Genomic DNA, 19,544 nt, shown 5'->3' with positions numbered 1-19,544 from the left:
GAGGTCCCTTCCAGCCCTAATGTCTATGAAATCTATGAAATTAACTATATTTTAAAATGTTACTGTTCTGTTTGTTTTTCCCATCCACCAATATATTGTTCGCTTGTTTTAATAGTATTCTGAATCCAGAATTCAGGATAGGACTCTTGCGGGGAGGGCAGGGGGCATTGCTTGGGATTTTTTTGGTTTTGGTTTTGAGCGTGGGGGGTGGGGCTTGTTAGCATGACAGGTGTTAGAGTCACAGATTCTATATGCAATTCTATGCTCATTTTTTGGGACAAGATGGGAGTGGGGATCTGCTATTTTGTTGATACTAGCAAAAATATAAATGGAGCAGAATGGCTCTGTAGATTCTATCAGAGATGGTTTGTATCCATTTTGCACAGTCTGTGAAGCCCTGCACAACAGTTTACATACATTTGCTTTTGCTAATGCTTGACAGAGGAATTAGGATTTTTCTGGAAGTATACATCTTTTCTCCTAGTAACAATCATCTGGTGGTGATTTTAGGATGATTTTGTATATTCATATGTGAAGGAGATAGCTGGAGGGTGGGAGGGGGAGTGGAGGGAATGTTGTATGACTTGTTTCTTGTTTGCTTCTCATGCTCACTAGGACGTTTGGCACAGCATTCTAGTCAAAAGCTGAATAGAGATGAGGTTCCTAAAATCCCCAAATCTACTCTCCCTTTTGGTTTCTGTGGTCAGATCTGCCTGCCAAAGGACTTTATACCACTCAGCCATCATTTTGAATGCATCTTCAAAGCAGCCCAAAAACCAAAGCATAAAAATGTTATAAACCTCAAAAGGGATGCCATCAAGTAGAAGCTGACTTGCATTTAAATGTTTATAATTGGGTGAGGAATATCTTCCACCTAGTTTAACTTTTTAAAATCAACTTTTTTGTTGGAAATATATCCACTTGACTGTGGCTTAAAATGTGATTAGGGAAACTTGTAACAAGTGTTGTTTGTTTTCATGCACCATGAGGACTGTGGGACTTAGATCTTGTCTTTTTTTGGACAGATCTTTGCAAGTGAAGTCTGTATTTTGGTGCTACTTGCAAATGTGATTATTGTTAGCTAAGAATCTAAGGTCTTGCCTTGTCAGTGTGTCATTATATCTTTGCTCTTTATATGGATCATTCTGGTTTTCCAGTCAAGACTGGATTCTCTAAGCACTTCCACATCAAATAGACCAGTCTGTGATTAACATCATATGACAAATTAATATTTTACTGCAACAGGAAAATCCAAATAGTTTTACCAAGAGTTAAGGGGATACTGAAGAGCGATACAGCCAATAGGGAAGCAAAATATTGTTCTGGAGCTCTCTAGGACACACAGAAGATCTCATCTTGCTGAGGAGCTTAGTATGTAATATACATTCTACACTCCTGTGGCCAGCCTTTTCTACTAGGTAGTGAACACGTGTACACGTGCACATTTACTGCACAGTGTGGATGCACATCTACACATGCATGCCCATACTGCCCAGTAAATATGGTGACTTATGCTGACTTGAGTGTAAATTTGATCCCTGCATCATGCAGGTAGCAAACTTCTGCCCAGTTAGTTACTGTGCAGTAACGCACTTGTAGATGCCTTACTGAGCAGTAACACTGCATGTGTGGGCTGACTTGGGTCTAACTTTAGTCCCAAATCAGTCCATACACAGCATTAATGCACTTTCATGCCTGCATGTGTAGAAGCCAGCCTATGCCCACTTACTGCACAATAAATTTAAGATGGCATAAACGCACGTGTAGACATGCCCAGTAAGTAGCTTTCTACTCGGACTCTTTGGGTCTCCCTGTCCTGTAGGTATAGATCAGTTCATGCTTACCCTTGAATGCAGAGATAATCTCTCTGCTTGGTCTTTGTGCTGGTTGTACCAGCTAAGGACAGCAAAATAATCTGCAACAGCATGAACCTGGAGATTATGACACAAAAAGTTCCTTTCAGTACTGAGTTTAATACTGGACATCTGATCTTAGGCTAGGCAGATTATAACCTTGCATGAATGGAAAAATGGTATCCAATAGATGTCATTTCAACATTGGACATTAACTACCCAGGGTAGTTAAATATACCATGATAATTCTGACATTTTTACCATCTGAAGTATAAGGGGATGCTGAAAATAGTGTACCGTCTATTTTAAGTTTTAATGGAACCCCCTGTGTGGATGATATTTATCCCTTTCCTGGTGGTATGCAGATCTGGAGCATCATAGATCTCTCCACTTTTGCTAAATAATGGGCTGTGTGGCTCTATGCAATGGCGCTATTTTCTGTATAGGAAAGTACCAACGGAAGACGTGTATATGCTGTCTTAATTCATTCTTGGCCACCTTTGTTCTGAGGTTGATCGTGATGTTTTTTCTGAGAGCTATGGGGAAATACTGTGACCAGTTATTTAATTCACTGTGGAGTGCAATCTAGAAGAGAGCTTGGCCCTACTAGAGAACAGTTCATTTAACCACAGCGTCATTCAGCTTTCTCTGTGCAGTAAGTATTTGTATTTTATTTGGTGCCCGGGTCATTTTTCCCCAGATTAGCAGGAAAAAGCCACTGAATTTGGAATGATCGTATTCCCTCGATATTTTTTTTAATTCGTTCATCTTGGAACACATGTTAATAAAAAAGGCATGATGAAAAGATAATGATGATCTGGCAAGCACATCCAAGATGAGGGTGCTTATAGTTAAATGAAGTGATACAGATTTATTCTATAATTATTATTGCTCTTCCTGGTGTTTCAGGTAAAAATGCTTGACAGAGGAAACCCCTTGCATTGTTTCCCATTAACTAGCTAAATACACCAGCAGATCAAGAAAAGCTATGGTTGGAAATATTAACTACCTTTGAAGTATGCCATCCCTGACATAACTCACTATTAAGCAATATTTACTATGAGCATTTCTCTGAGGGAAGGTTGAGTCCAAGGAAGACCTGGTGCAATCTGACTCTTGTCCAGATATATAAATTGTATTTCAGTGGAATGACATTAGTGTTACATAGTTCTCCCTCTGCTCTTCTGTATTGGCATCTCAATCTCCAGAAACCCATCTCTAAAAGTAAACGCCACGAAGCAGAAAAATTAGTCAGATCCCTGAAGCAACTGTGATCAGTCACTATACTTCAGTGTTAACACTTGTCAAAACTCCTATTGACTTCAGCTGTGCACTCTAGAAAACTGATGAGTGGGGCTGAGTTGGGTGGAGTTCCAGGTACCCTGGAGGGCAGGGCTAGGATCCAGAATGACCTGGAGATAATGGAAAAATGGTTTACAATCAATCAGACAAAATCCAACAAGACCCAGTGCAAAGGCCTACACTTAGGGTGGAATAATTGCATGTATAAATGCAGACTGGGAAGTGATTGGCTAGGTTTCAGTATTGCAGAAAAGGCCCCAAGGATTACAAAAAACTGTAAGTAGAGTTTGAGCCAACAGTGTGATCTTGTTACAAGCCAGTATGCAGTTGGATTTTTTGTATCAACAGGAGTGTCACTTGCAGATCAAGAGAATTAATTCTTCTGCTCTGTTTGGCGCTCGTGAGACCTCATCTGAGGTAGTTTCCAGTTTTGGGCCCCACATTTCAAGAAGAATGTGGACAGTTTGGAAAGAGTCCAACATAGAGTAGCAAAAAATTTCAGGGGCTTAGGTGGCAAGACCTACCAGGAAAGGCTGAAAGAACTAAGGTCTGGAGAAGAGGAGACTGGCAGGGGATTTGGTAACAGTCTTCAAACACCTGAAGGGTGATTTACAGAGAGGATGGAGATGGGCTTTTCTCTATGGCTATAGGGGAAAGGACTAAGAGCAATAGCCTCAAGTGGCAACAGGAGAAATTTGGGTTGGAGAAAAGGAGGAACTTTCTGACTATAAGGGTGTGTAGACATGCCTAGAGGTGTGGAATCTCCATCCTGTGAAATCTTCAAGAGCAGATTAGACAGACACTTGGCTGGGATGTCCTAATGAGGGATGATCCTGCCTTGAGTAAGGGGCTGGACTAGATGACCTCATGAGTCCCTTCCAGCCTTATTTTCCTATGATCATATAATCCTATGCACTCACTCCAGGGGAGCAGGAGAAGGACCTGATATATTCCTTTGCATTCATCCAAATGTTTCTGAGTTTGTGCCACAGAATGCTTTTGAATGTCAAGTCTCATTTCCAATTATGGAAAGGATACCCTCTCTCTATCCTTGACCTTGTGCCAGATTTTGGACTTGTACCAAGAATAGATGACATAAAGCTTACTAGTCTAGCTTTAATCCTTAATACCTATTTAAAGCAGATTTTGGGTTGTTTTGCACAGCCTTATAATGATAAAGCATCCAGAGACAGATTGAGCTCCATGCTTATTAGTTTTACCAGAGTTTTGCAACTTTTTCTTTACAGGTTATGAAAGCGTATGATGTTTTTGCACAATGCAGTTTGCTTCATTTTTACCAGAACCAATGCAAGCAGTTCTTTTACCTCTAGGGATTTTGCAAAAATACAGATAGTTTTTGCCTGAAATATTTGAAGCAGTGTCATCACATGTTTTGGTTGACTAATCTGGCAAAGATGTTCATTCCCCATCTGTTTCAATGAGGGTTTCTCTCTACAACATAGTAGAGCAACTTTAGGAAACTGCTAGTGTTCTGAAAATATTCTAAACTTTAACTCCTTGTTCTAGTATAAACAGCTGCTGCTTTTGCTAGTATAAAAAAGGGCGAATCCTGATAGAGAAACCCCCCCCAAAGCAAATTCCTTCCAGAGCTGGCTCATCTTTTTCTAAATTGTCTTTATATCATTTTTTTATTGATGAAAAATTGTTTTTTTTTTTATGTACATAGTTATAAACAGAACAAACTGAGAGAGAGTGACCCAAGCCTGACCTCAAATGCAATCCTGGGTCCTTTTAAGTCACTAGAAAATCTTGAGTGGGACTCAAGGAATCACTAAATAGGTATTTAAGATAGGTAAAGATGAATTATCTGACTCTTATTTTGTTTTCTTCCATACTGGTCTTGAGTAGCACTCCACCTGAACCCTCTTAAAATCAGTAGAAAGATTCCCAAACATGTGTTTCACCCTCATTTCTTCTCCCATGTTTTTAAAGGATTTTTTGTTTTGTATCAGTTTTCAGCCAGTGAGTTGTATCAGTGTTATACAATGCCATTCTTTTAATAAGCAGTGGATAATAGCCACTTTAGATGACCTCCTATAGGTTCAAAAGTCTGTACCCAGAAAATCATAAGATTTGCTTCAAAATCATGATGTTATTTTTAAAGATTAGTTTGTCTTGTTTTTATTTTTTACTTGCCCCACTGCACTGGCTACTTTCTCCAATTTACTAGTAGTGTTGATTTTGGCTTCTGCTATAGGAGATCTCATCTACCCATCCTCCTGTCCAATTATTCTTTCCCCACATTTGCCTACCTCACTTCCTACCATTAATTTGGCTTCCTAGCCAGCCAGCCATTCTTCGTGAGTTCTGCCCCACAACCTCACTTCTGCTTTTTCTGCAGCACAAGGAATTCTTCAGCTCCTCCTTCTAGGCTTGTGAGAGGCCACAATAACTTGGTATTGCAGAGATACTTCATGTAATTTTGACCGTTGTCCATTTTAAAAGTTAAAGAGAGTCCAAAGATGGTTGACTAAGATGATAAAAGACTTGGAAGACAAGTCATACTTGGAAAGGCTGAGAGAACTAAGGGTGTTCAGCTTGCAGAAAAGGCAATTCACAGAAGACATGATAATAGTCTCCAAATATCTGAAAGGCTGTTATAAAGAAGAGGAAAAAGATCTCTACTGTCTCATTGCAGAAAGTAGGATGGCTTGAAATTGCAAAGTAGTTTTAGGATGGATTTCAGGAGTAACTTCTTCACTGCTACAACAGTGAAGCTGTAGATAGACTTCCCAAAGGAATTCTGCAATCTCCTCATTGCCATTATTTAAAGGTTGAATAAACATTTTTCAGGGATAATCTAGGAGAAGCAATGCCTCAAATAGGCTGTGAAGAGCAAAAATTGGAAACCCAGGAGGCACTCCGCACAGGCGTGGGACATTGGAGGGGACCAGGCTCAGCAGTAGGGGAATGAGGTAAAGCTCCACAACTGGCTTGGTTATAAAACATGATTAGGAGTTGGGTCAAGGTTATGGACGGGAATGACAGAAAGGATCACCAGTTAGTGAGTGGGATACATAAGTTGTGTTTGATATCCAGGTTTCAGTGCAGATTGGAGGGTATTTTATTTCTCTGCGCTTCTGGACTTCCCTGGTTCCCACGTAGAGCATGGAAGGAATTTCTCCCTCCTGTTGCTATGGGTGTCAGGGTTTTACCATGTTCCTAATGTTTTCAGGTATTGTGGGTGCATCTACATGTCCATTTAAACATGACTAAAATTAATGTGCATTCAGCAATTTTGGGCAAGGGTCTACATGTGCAGGATCTTGGCACTAAATTTGTACCACTGCAGCCACCAGGGGGAGCTCCATCCTCCAGCCACATGGCAAGCTCCATCCTCCAGCCACATGGCAGCCAGCACTTGGCAGCCATGTTGAAGCCAAAGCCAGCTGCCAGCACCTGGCAGCCATCTTGGAACTCTAATTCCTGGCCTTCCCCTTCCCTGCCCAAAAGCTGTACACCCAGCTCAGGGGCAGCACACATCCAGGACAACCATGCACCCACCAGCTGGGGCCAGGACAATGGCTGTGGGAAGCCCTGCCCAACCCTGTCCTCCTGCATTTCCTGCTCCAGCCTGCTTGAACTGCTGCCCAAACATCTCTTACCCCCTCCCCACCCGCAGCACCACTCTCAGGACATGAATACGTTTGAAACAAAAAAAATATTATTAGCCTCACAACACCCACCCCATTTGTCCTCCCCCATATCAACAAACAGAACCCTTTCCCCCTTCTCCCTCAACCAACAGAAACACTTTACCACCCTCCCCACTCACCAGCAAAAACCTGCTTACAAGTGGGAAACTATATACAAGCGGAACACTATTTACAATATTTTGGGTCTTCAAGCTCAGAGTGGGAGTCCATGGGGGAGCAGGGTCATGGGCAGGGGGTAGGAGATCTATCTATTTATCTATAGATACCTATAGATCTATAACTTTACTAAACTCAAATCATGACTAAACCTCATCCATTGCATTAATTAAATATATATAATGCAATGGATGAGGTTTAGTCATGACTTGAGTTTAGTAACATTATATCAGATTGAATTTGGTCTGCAAGAGAGAACTCATATTCCACTGAGAATCATTGCAACTAAGCAAAAATGAATAAATAACTAAATAAAATGCTGGAAGCAGAGGAAGAAAAATGAAAATTCTTACTTGTTACACAGTCAATTTTATCTTCTCTTTGACCAAATTACCTCAAACAATTTCTGCTAGGATGTAGTTCCAAGACGCATATAAATACAGTAGTTAATATATAAACAAAATAGTTGTTTAAAGGTGAGCACAGGAAATTTAGTGCTTTGCATTAAGCATGTCCAGTATTTTCTATTGTAACTGGCTGACAGTATCTTTTCATTCCCATTTAAAAAGTATACTTTTAGATCTGTGAATTAAGAGTTATGCTAGTAGCCAAAGCATGTTGGCATGTGGTGTAATAAGATGGTAGAACTATGGTGAACTTGTTGCCTTCAGAACCAGGAGGTATCTGGTTCTGCTCCAAAATGGGTAGAGAGTCAACAGCAGGGTTGTTATTGTGTCAAAGTATGCTTCAGTTTCCTCCAAACAAGGATCGAGCATTGTAAAGTATAAACTCCAAACATACATAGGAATAATCTTAGCAGTTTTTGTAATCTTATCAAGATACAAGTACTTGCTTGCTAAGATTTTATGTTACCAGTTCTAGTAATATGACTCGAGAGCTGGCCAAGCATTCGAAAGCAGGCAAGTTTCCTTGAAGAGAGATCAGATATCTTCAGTTCTCAGGCATTGTTGGGATGGGAAAAAAGAAGCTTTCTTCTATTCCGGTAGTAATACTTATAGTCCTCTAGTCATGTAGCTACCAATTAGGCAACTTCTTGTTTTTCATCAACACCTGAATTATGTCTCCCTTTTATCCCTGTTTCTTTTCTTGCTCCTTGTTACCAAGAGTTATCTGTTCCAGATATGGATGGAATGCGCCATAACAAACCCTTTTATTCATAACAACTAATGATAGTCTCTATCATTAGACTTTTGCAGAAAACAAGCAGGTCATACAACTGTGTACTTCTGTGAATGCACTCTTATTCTACTTTTATCAAGGCTAGTGTAGGCCTTGCGGGCCTAAGGAAAGGTTTCAGTCCTGTCAAGCATCAAGAAGCTAAACTTTCTCCACAAGTTTTATTTGGAAAGTTCTTTCAGGATGAAGGATCCCTCAGAAAAAATCAGGTGATACAAGAAGTAGTATCTGTGGTGTAAAAGAACCAGCACTTCCCTTGTCCCCTTAAAGTCATTACTGAATTAGTATTACAGGATAATGTCATTAGGAATAAGCATGGAATAAGTGTCATCAGAAATAGTCATGCACCCGGAGCAAGTCTGCAGGTGACACCAAGCTGGCAGGATATAGTAGATATGCTGGAAGGTAGGGGTAGGTAGGGTTCAAAGTGACCTAGACAAATTGGAGAATTGGGACAAAGGAAATCTAATGAGGTTCAACAAGGACAAGTACAAAGTCCTGTACTTAGGACATAAGGTCCCAAGCCTGTAGAAGTGCGTGGGATTCAACTGGCTAAGCAGCAGCTCTGCAGAAATAGACCTGGGGAGTACAGTTGAGAAAAAGATGGATATGAGTTAACAGTATGCCCTTATTGCCAAGAAGGCTGACAGCATACTGGGCTGAATTAGTAGTGTTGCCAACAGATCATGGGAAGTAATTATTCCTCTCTCTTCTTCACTGTCTGCGTCCTGTTTTGGGCCCCCCACTTTAGAAAGGATATAAACAAGTTGAAGACAATCCAGAGGAGGGCAACAAAAATGGTTAGCGGACTGGGGTACTTGATTTATGAGAAGAGACTGAGGGAAGTGGATTCATTTAGTCTGCAGAAGTATGTATGCCTTGTCTCCCCACTTGGCTTGCCCTCAAACACCCACTGCCCTCCCTCAGCAAGCATTAGTTCAGGGCTGCTGTTGCCTATTTTTGCAATTCCTTTGGGGTTTCCTCAATGGTCCAGCAGAATCCTGGAATTTGGTGGTGGCCTCCACAGAATCCTGTTCCTCATAACACTTTCCAATGATTTCCAATAGCCTCATTCCAAAAATGAGTAACATTTCCCATTAGAAACAAAGTGATGGCAGTTGTGGCATCCCTCACCCTTTTACAGGAAGATTTTTTTCCCTGTCTCAAAAGTAGCAGAGTTGTTTCCAGTCCTGCCAAGTTAAGTCCTTGGGCTCCAGTCTGCTGTGGTCTCCTTGGCATGTTGTTTCTTCCATCATGTCTCGAATCAGACTGCACACATCTCTCCGAGCATGGTAATATGGAAGGTATGCTCCATCTCTTGTAGATAATATACTAAACAGAATCCTCTTAAAGGCACGGAACCCTTCTTTTACCTTTGCTGCCTTAGTAACAAGGCAGGAGCTCTGTTACAGACCCCCTGTAAGCTGCTCAGTGAAACAGAAGTTCTTATCAAGAGTGTCAATTTGACTGACACTCTTAATAATAAAACTGTTAATTTCACTGAGATGCTTTAATACAGTGGTCACCAACCGGTCAATCGAGGTCAACTGGGGAGCTGCTGACAGTTGATCTCAGTCTGGGGGGAACTAGCCACGCCTGGACAGCTGACCCACTCCAGTCCCGCCTCTGTCCCCGGCAGTGCATGGTGGACACAGGCTGCCCCCAGCTCAGGACCAGCACCTCAGACCAATAAAGCAGCAGCGGGACGGCAGCAGTGCCTGACAGTGGTGCCTTTTGTCTGGTGTGCATTACAGCTGGGTCCCATGGTACAAACAGGCTCTGACTTGTAGCACAGCTCAGGTGAGGCCCCCAGGAAGAGTGCAGTGCCGCCCTGTCCCCAGCCCACAGTGGCAGCTGACCTGGCTGGCATGCAGATCTGGGGGTAAACAACATTGTGCCCCTCCAGGCTGCATGCCCCGCCCATCCCTGTGGGATCTGGATCGACCATTCACAGCTCCATCCCACACCCTGCCCATGCAGGGCCTGCCCTTGCTCTAGCACTGCTCTCTCTCTCACCGCTGTGGTGTAGGGGGAGATGGTCCCTAGCAGTGAGGCAGGGAGCAGGGCACAGGTAGGAGCAGGGGCTGGGGGAAGTGAGGGACAAGTGGAGGCCTGGGGGGCACATGCCCTCCAGGCCTCTACTTGTCCCACCACCCAGCCCAGCCAGGGCCCCACTCACTGCAGCCCTTGCTCCTGCCTGTGCCCTGCTCCCTCCCCCATGGCTGATCTGCCCTGCCCCTGCTATGGCCCTTTCCCCTCCTTCTGCCTCTTCCCCCACAGACTTTTCTCCCTTTGCCTAGATCTGCCCCCCCTTCCCTCCCCACAGACTGACCTGTAAGGGGAGTTAGGGGGGCATGGTAGATCTTTGGTTGCTTTTTAATTCAAAAAGTGATCTTAAAAAGATCTACAAACTCCATTTTCCATGTAGTTTTCATCAGGGAATATAAACCTAAGATTTTGCTTTTTCTAGTTTCTGTCTTTCCAAATTGCTTCAAAAAGGCTTTGTTATTTTCTGGTACCAATCTGGTATTGTACCAGTTTAGTGGGAACCCTACCAGCACCAGCTGGAAGTATTAGACCATCTTGACAGTGGCCTATAGATGACATATACAATTGGTCATCCAGTTGTATAGATATGAAATTATTGGGGAATGCTACTGTGTTCTGGGTTACGATGAAACAGCTAATATTACCTTATATTGTACATAGAACTGTAGTCAGAAATAACATGGGCTCTCTTAGTTTATTTGTTCTAGATAGTATTAACATGTTTAGTACTATTTCACTGCTCTGTCACACACTGCTAATCTAGTAAGACATTCTGTCTGATGAGAGTTGTCCGCTGGATGCCCTTCACTCTCTTTGAGAAAACATTTTTACAACAGCCTATTGTATGGCAGTGTGCAGTCAGTTCTGTCCTTCAGAAATGGATCAAGTTGTGTCGTCATGATTTTTTTTCTTTCAAGTATTCAGCTAGAATCTGTGTGTTAGGGATCAGGTTTTCTACAAATAAGGTTTTATGTGGTATTCAAATTCGGATCTTGCTCTGCTTTCTTCAGTAAAAGCATAGACTACGTGTCACAGGGGTCACACTTCCATTGCTGCTGTTGATTTCTGAATAGCTATTTCAAGTGGATGGAAAATATTGACTATATAGGTACTCAGTTTACAGAGGGGAGAGCAAAAGTGAACATCTGCCTTTCCACTCTGCCAAAATGACTCTCTGTTGTTCCAACACTATCTCAAGCATGGCCTGCCAGTGAGGTGGAACTTCCTACGTAATGTTAATGTTTTAGCAAGTTGTTTTCTACCTGGATATGGTTCAAGGTTTTTCTAATGCCCGAATGGGGGAAACTTGCAGAATATATGTGTGGTGTGTTTTTATTTCCTTGCCATCCTTAAAATATTTTATATAGTCTGGTCATCAATGAACAGCTAAGAGGTGTACAGTGGATATTGGTATGCATTCCTAAAAACTTCAAGAGAGTAATCATTTCCACAACCAATTTTTAAACAAACAACAATAAATAAAACACGCTGATCAGAATTTTAGCTATTTCAAAATTAGGTTTAAAAAGTGTAGGGTGTTTCCTGAAAATGCCTAGAAAAATTCAAACACCTAATTTTTCCTACTGCTAATTTTCATGTCAAGACCCATTTTGCCTGTCTTCATCAAAAAGAGAATAAAATAGACACCTGATATGCTAGGAAGCAGTAACAATTTCATGGCAAGGTCTTACTTTCTGGAAAACAGTAAAATTTGCCAAAGTTTTGTTTAATGCATCTTTTCTGTAATAAGCAATACAAGCTTTGGATTGTGCGTGTGTATAGTGAAACGTCAATCCATTTCCATTTAGCCTGCTAATATTTTCCAAAGATATTGGCAGGAAGTGAAAATCTCCAGAGTATTTGTTTGAATGTGTTCATGTCGAGAGTTACAGTAGAACAGTTTAATTTTATTTTTTTCCCCGTGTAGTCATTTCTGAATATAAAACTTATCAGCCAGTTAAGGCACAATAACAAGACTACTATTTTTACAAGTAACTTAAGCTCCTAAATCACCTATTTACCTTTTGAAAAATTGCCCCACAAAACTCATAGTCTAATTATACACTGTGAATAAACATGGTGAATAGCTTGGGACCAACAAAAAGTATAAAGTATACATGTATCATTCATTCCACAAGAAAAATAATAATGAAAACTTGTACCTTGCACACCTATGAATAAGTCTGTTGTAATCTCCTGAATGGCAGGACTAAAGAGAACAAAGTATTGTCCCCTAACTACAGTTTTCCCCTCTTTATTACATATTTCAATTGGGAATGGGACCACAGGAGTATTCTGCATTCTTATTAGCGTCTCAAAAGGATGTTGGGAGACTTGGAAAGATGAAAGCAGGCTAACAAGGTGTTTTTGCACGTACAGGTATAAGGACATATTCTGAGGGTATTCAAAAGGTAGGTGGGCTTAAACAGGCCCTGTGCCCTACATATAATTTCCTCTTTCATCACGTAGAAAATTCTAGGGAAACCTACAGTCTACCTCACAAGTCACCAAGTTTCCATGCTTCTGCATAAACCTCAGCTACTCAGGAGATTGTGTGTTGGCAACAGCACTGTGAGCATTGTTAGCTTAAAACATGCTTATGCAGGGCATGGAATAGAGAAGAAAATTATTTTGGAATGCTTTTATTCTGGTAGTAACACTTTTCAAATTGACACACCTCATATACGGCTATTTTCCTGTGTTTCCTATCCCTTTAAATCTCCATCTTTTCTATCTGATATATTATGTTTCAGATCACAAGGTGTTTAATGAAGCTGATGGCTTTAAAGAGCATTCTATTTATGAACATCATGTCTTGTAAAGCAAGGACAGTTCTGATCCAGACAGATGAGCACAAGGGTAAGAACTAAACCCCTGCATTTGTCTCAGTTTTCAGAGTTATAACAGGGCAGTTCAGTGCCCTAGGCAGTGGTGGTGCATGCAGCAACAGAAAATGCCAGTTGCCACAGTGGCTGCTCTTTTTGTGCCCCCCTCTCCTGCCTCCAGGTTGGTGCCTGTGGCTGCTGCCTGTGTGAACTCTCACATCCCTTAGTTGTACTACTGCCAGTTTGTTTCCTCCCTTAAGTCTTTCTTAGCAGTGCCAGAAGAAGAGAAAAGGAGGTAGCTAAGTTAGTCTGAAGTTAGGCAGAAGGCAACACAGGATGTCTCTACACGTGCTTTTATATGCACCTAAGCTTGATGCACATTAGCCTAATGCACCATTAAGACAATTTAGGCATGTGTCTACACATGCATGCGCTAAGGTGCATTAACGCAGTATAAGGACCAACTTGGGACTAAAGTTAGTCCCAGGTCAGTTGACATACACCGAATTAATGCATCTTAGTGTGTATACATGTGCATTAAGGTGCTTTAGCTATTCGTGCCTAAATTTGGTACCTGCTTTTTCCGGGTACCAAATTTAGGTGTGAATAACCTAAAATTGCTATTTTAAGGTGCATTAAGGGTGTGCATGTGTAGATCCATACCCTTAATGCATCTTAAAAATGGCTAATGCACCTTAAATCAGCATGTGTAAATGTGCTCAGAGTAGCAGCATAATTTCTAAGGTGCCATTCTGCAGGTACCTCTAAAACCTGAGTTCAGTCTGAGCTTACATAACCAAATTAGCATACATGACACTTTTGCCAACCAAAAGATTTTTTTTAGACAATCTGTAAAATTTTACTGATAACCAAACTTCTTTTACTGTCATATGTGTTTCACTTAATGTAAATATAAGCCTTCTGCCAGTCTGTGGTACAGGTCTGTGTTCAAATTTAGCAGTTTAACACCAACTAAAATATTTTGGTTGTCAGTAAAAAGTTTGCAGATTGTCAATTAAAAAGTTGCTTGGGTTGGTAACCCTGCTTGACTGCAGCTGTAGGTTTTTACACCATGCTGCCCCCACACCAGGGTTCTTTTACATATCCCCATCCTTATACCTTCAACCTTACACCACAATGTGCTGCTCTCCCCCTCAACCCCTAGGTATTCATCCTATGAGCCTACTGCTCCCATCCTGGCATAGACCTCTTTGCCAGCCACAGCTTCATCCCAGCCATACTACTCTTTCCCTGTCCTACCCAGTGCAATGACCCCCTATTCACCTAAAATCCAGCAGTGTTGCAGGTAGGCAATCAGACACAGCAGCAGCAGGGGAAGAGAAGAAAGAGCTTCCTAATCTGAAACTGAGTGGTGTTGTTCTCCTCCTTCTATCTTTCAACATTCAGTATTGTTCAGGCCACAGATCTTCAATCAGGCTCTCAGTTGCTTAGGGGTTTTTTTTGTTTTGTTTGTCATGGACACCTCAAATTTGTATAGACTATATGAATAGGTATATTTTGGGGTTTTGTATGCCTCCCCCTCTTTTTTTTAAGAAGCTGTCCATAAATTTAAAGACAGTTGGCAACCCTGATACATGATTGGGGAAGAAACAGAAAACAATGATTTTGTTAAAATGAAGCAACCATTTAAAAGCATCCTGTGCTGTGTAGAACTAGGAAAAACATAAACAACTAATAATAATATACATATTTTTATCAGCAAGGAAGTTTAGAGCATCATTCTTTTTTTCCTTCATAACCTTATAAGTTTGATATGATTACATTTACATGTATTATGGTGCATCCTGTCCATACGTATTTCTTCTTAGCAATTCTAATGTGACATTTTTGGTTTGAAAAGTAACCACAAAATAGGGCTTATTCTTGTTAGCCAACACGTATGTGTATGACTGGACAATAGAGCAACATAGGAAACCAGATAATTGGTTTGTTTTTAGGAAAATACGATAGCGAATACTTAACAGAACAAGTATGTTTTATTTTGGGTAAGGTTTGACTTCCAATATCATACACTTCTCAAGGACATGTATACATTTCTGCTGAAGCTTCTGACATGACTGATAAAATATTTTAGGAAAGACTATAAACTCCAAGAGAAAAATAATAATCATGTAATTACAGAAAACCTTTACCTTAATCTTTATTGAGTCTTTTATCAGTATATAGTTTAAATTCAGTTTAATTATAAAGGTATAAGGAAGTATACCTTCGGGCCAGATCTGAAACTCTTTAACCTTGCTTGTCTCAAAGAGAAAACAAAACCCTAAGAAGTTCTTGTCCATAAAATATTATTTGCCAATGACTCAGCAGTTGTTAGTCATTCAGAAGCAGGACTGCAAAGTCTCATGAATCATCTTTCTCGTGCTTGTGATGATTTCAGTCTGACCATTAGCCTAAAAAGGACAGTAGTGATGGGTCAACAACTTGAATGCCCTCCTGAAGTTGGAATAAATTATGAAAGCCTGGAAGTGGTTGAAAAATTCACTCACTTGAGCGCAACCATCTTGCAAAATTTTACTTGAAAGCCAAAATTAATGCTTGCATTGGAAAGGCAGGCAATACCATGGCTAAACTTCAAAAGAGAGTTTGGAAAAACAGCACTCACTCTGTTGACAAAGATGTCCATCTACAGTGCTTGCTTAGTACAGCACAGTAGTAAAACATGGATTTCTTATGCTAAGGAAAAAAGAAAAGTGAACAGTTTCCATCTTCAGTATCTTTGCTGTATCCTGAGCATAACATGGCATAACATAATCTCCAGCTTTGCTGTTCTGAAACAGGCCAAGATACCCAGTATGTTCATGCTCCTGAGACAGAGACACCTCTGTTGGTTAGGATATGTGAATTGTATGAGCGATGGCCAAATCCCCAAGGACATGCTCTGTGGTGAGTTAGCCACTGGCAGATGTCAGCTTAGATTGCCCAAACGCCATTTTGTTGATGCCTGCAAGAAAAACTTTCATAAGCCGCATATTGATGTCCAATGCCATCAATTACTTTGAACCACAGTGAGTGGAAAGATACTGTAAAACAGAACCTATATAACTTCAAGCTGGAGAGGGTCAATGATAAGAGAGAAAAGAGGCATCAGAGGCAGATAAGACAAAGTGAAAACTCAACTGAGGACTGTCTGCCACCCACTTGGCTCCTCAGCCACTCAAGAAGCTGTGGTGGCACCCAGTAAGCCACCAAAGGTGCTACCTCCATGGTCTCCTGAGACTGATGGCTGCCAGTCAGTTGTAAAGGGTTGATAAAGTAAGTGCAGAGTGACTACAGAAACAGTATCCCATAATATTCTGAAACATATGTTCATGAGTATCAGGTGCTGATTCATAGAAAGACCAGAACAGACCATTATGGTCATGTAGTATGGCATCCTATAAGCCTTACCCAAGAATTTCTGGATCAAACTGTTGTCCAAGATACATCATATCTTTAGAAACACATCCAGTCTTGATTTAAAGATTAAAAGTGATGGTAACACCACATTGCCAGTTAAATCATTCAAATGGTTTATTATCCTTGTAATTAAAAATATGCATTCTCTATTCTGTCTGAATATTCAGCTTCCCACCCCTTAGGAAATCCCAATCAAATCTGCTTCCACCATGTTTTTTTTTTCCCAGACAATGCGTTGTTTGAGTTTTGGGAGAGGTAAAGTTACAATGAGACAGCACAAGATTACAGTGAAGTAAATAGCTGACTCAACAGTTGCTTGATATTACTCAAATAAGATTATCAGCTTTTGTTGTTGGCTACCAAGTATTTTATTACTCTGTAGCGACTTAAACCCCAAACTCTTCATAAACAAAGTTACCAAAAAAGGAAAGAGTTTTCCAACAGCAGTATCTAAGGGCTGAACGAATAACAAGAAAAAATGTTGTTAATTCATTCAGCATTCTTGTAATATCCCTGTGACACCACTTAATTTTGGTGTACCTGAGCAATGAATACTGTGTGTAATGAATGGTAATGATACTGTATATTAGAGGTGTCAAAATCCCTTGGTTTCCTGGGCCAAATCTAGAGCTGGGGTTTTTTTGTGGCCCAGATCTACATGGTGGGGAGCCTTGTAGGCCATATCCAGCCCCACCTCTAGCAGTGGGGCAGATGGTGTTGGTAAGGCAAGCAGCATCAGGGAGCTGAAGGGTTAGCACAGTCATCACATGCCCCTCTTCAGGTGACATAATGGGGCTCTGTATCCTGGAATTTGGTGGCAGGCCCTGTCCCTTCTTGCCCCACTCTCTAATTGTTAGCCTCTCCAGGAGGCCAGATTATGTGGCTGTGGACCATACTTTTAATTTATACTATATGTATATTATATTATTACACTTCCTCTCATTCAGTACAGTTCTAAGGCATTTTACAGACTCTTAGTGTAATGGGAATCTCTTCTTGCAGTGTAATACAGTTATTCATGTCCTATGATGTGCTGGAAATTCTGAATTTTTTGCTTTAATGAATTGTATAAAATGAAAAGACACATTTTTTTTGAAAATGGAAAAAAAACCCTAATATTGTAGGAGGATACATGGAGACACCTGGGCCTTGAAGCTAGGAGCTTGTAGGAATTGTTTTGAAAATGTTCCTAAAAGTCTTATAGGCCTGCCTCTCTTTTCTGTCCATGTTCTATTTAATTTGTTTGTATCTGTCTCAGCTGGTGTTTATGAGACTATTCCATAGTCCCCTTTTGGTCAAAGGCTCAAAACCATTGCCAAAATAAGTATGTCCAGTGTTGATAACATAAATGCTGATATTGTAGCTGGCTTTGTATGAGGGATCAGCCAGGATGTAGGTGGCTAGGCTTATGGTAGACCACTAGGAGCAACCTGGAGGTCGGTAGGGTGAGTAAACAGGTTACCAGAGCTGAGAAGGGAGATCCAAGATGTAGTCTGAAATGTAAGGCAAGGTCAGGACTCAGAGAAACAGTTCCGAGTCCCAAGGAAGATCTTAGGTCAGGGTCAGAGAACCCAAGCTGAGTCAAGATGCTGGGGAAACCAGAGAGAGCAGGGCCAGCACTGAGGTTCAAGGGAGATCCAAGATCAGGGTCAGATAAAGCCAAAGCTGAGTCAGAAGCCAGGAGAACTTGGAGAGCAGTGAACACAAGGCTTGCCAGAACTAACTGAATCTGTGTGAAGGCAGGCCTATGGCCTGAGGTGCTTTCGGCACCCAATCCAGTCCAAGGCAGTCGCCTTAGCCGGGCATCAGGGGCAGGTGATATGCTTACTACTCATATACTTGGCCGGTCCAGACACTTAGAGGTTTTCTGACTTATATTGCTAAACTAATACAAAAATATAAATAAACACAATGGCTTCTGTTAGTTATGATAGCTGTCAGACAAGATCTTAAATTTAGATGTGGCATTGTGTAGGGAAAGCACTTAAGCACATAGGCTAGGGGCAGACATTAAACATAAACCGGTATAAGTTATCAGAAACTGGTTCAAATCTGTAACGCAACAGAAGTTCAGTGCACATACACTAGTTTCAAAATGGCTGAAACCAGTTTAGGCTAGACCTGGATGGAAGTAGTATTTGACTTAACTGATTTAAGTTAAACCAGTTTGTGGAACTTCTGTCCCAGAGTCCCTCCTGACACAAGTTACCTCACAATCTCCCAGCATCCTAGGATGCTTTGCGCCTTGCCCACCAACCCCCTCTTGCAGGACAAGCCAGCTAGCCTCTGCCCTGCTGTCTGCTTCAGCTGAGCTTGGTTTGCCTCACCCCGGGCTGTCACAGAACGGAAGCAGCAGAATCTTTCCTCCAGAGCTCAGGCACCAGGCAGCATGGGAAGCCAGTGATGGGCTTTCCGGCAGCCCCTCCACTTTCCTCCTGTGGCTGAAGGGCTGAGTCTGGTGCAGGGACAGGACTGGGGAGATCCCCCATCTGGTCTGCAGGGAGGAAAGTTGAGATGAGAAAGAAACATCCACATCATTTGCCTGCTTTACCCCTCCTCCCCCACTCTCCCAAAGGCCAATATTTGTTATTGTGAGAGAGTGCTTATGCTAAGCAAGGCCTAGCATTAAGAACAATGCACTAAAACTCCCAGAATGCTTCCAGGAGGTTGAGGAGTCAGCGATTGACATTCTGGTAATCACTTTTTGACCCTTAGATAAAAATGCTGACCTTCTGACCCTTGGACAATGATAAAAATAGCAGGTAACCAGCTTATATTGTTAATGGACAATGATAAAAATAGCAGGCAACCAGCTTATATTGTTAAAACAGGAAACCGCATGGCTAAACCACAATGACGAAAAACAACCACATATTATGTCAGCCTTGACATTTTAACCCTGCAAAAACCAGCAAAACATATAGATGAATAATGTATTTAGGTTATAGAAAATTAACATAAGAAATATAAAGGTAATTACGAAGTAACATAAGAAGCATAAAAATTATAATACAAAGCGTATCACCTGATATTATAATATAGATAAGTTAACTAAATAACCAATA

The sequence above is a fragment of the Crocodylus porosus genome, unplaced genomic scaffold (assembly GCF_001723895.1).
Source record: "Crocodylus porosus isolate Cpor-Errol unplaced genomic scaffold, CroPor_comp1, whole genome shotgun sequence".
NCBI classification, from domain to species: domain Eukaryota; kingdom Metazoa; phylum Chordata; order Crocodylia; family Crocodylidae; genus Crocodylus; species Crocodylus porosus.
The sequence above is the reverse complement of the archived record's forward strand: the minus strand, read 5'-3'. Positions refer to the sequence as shown.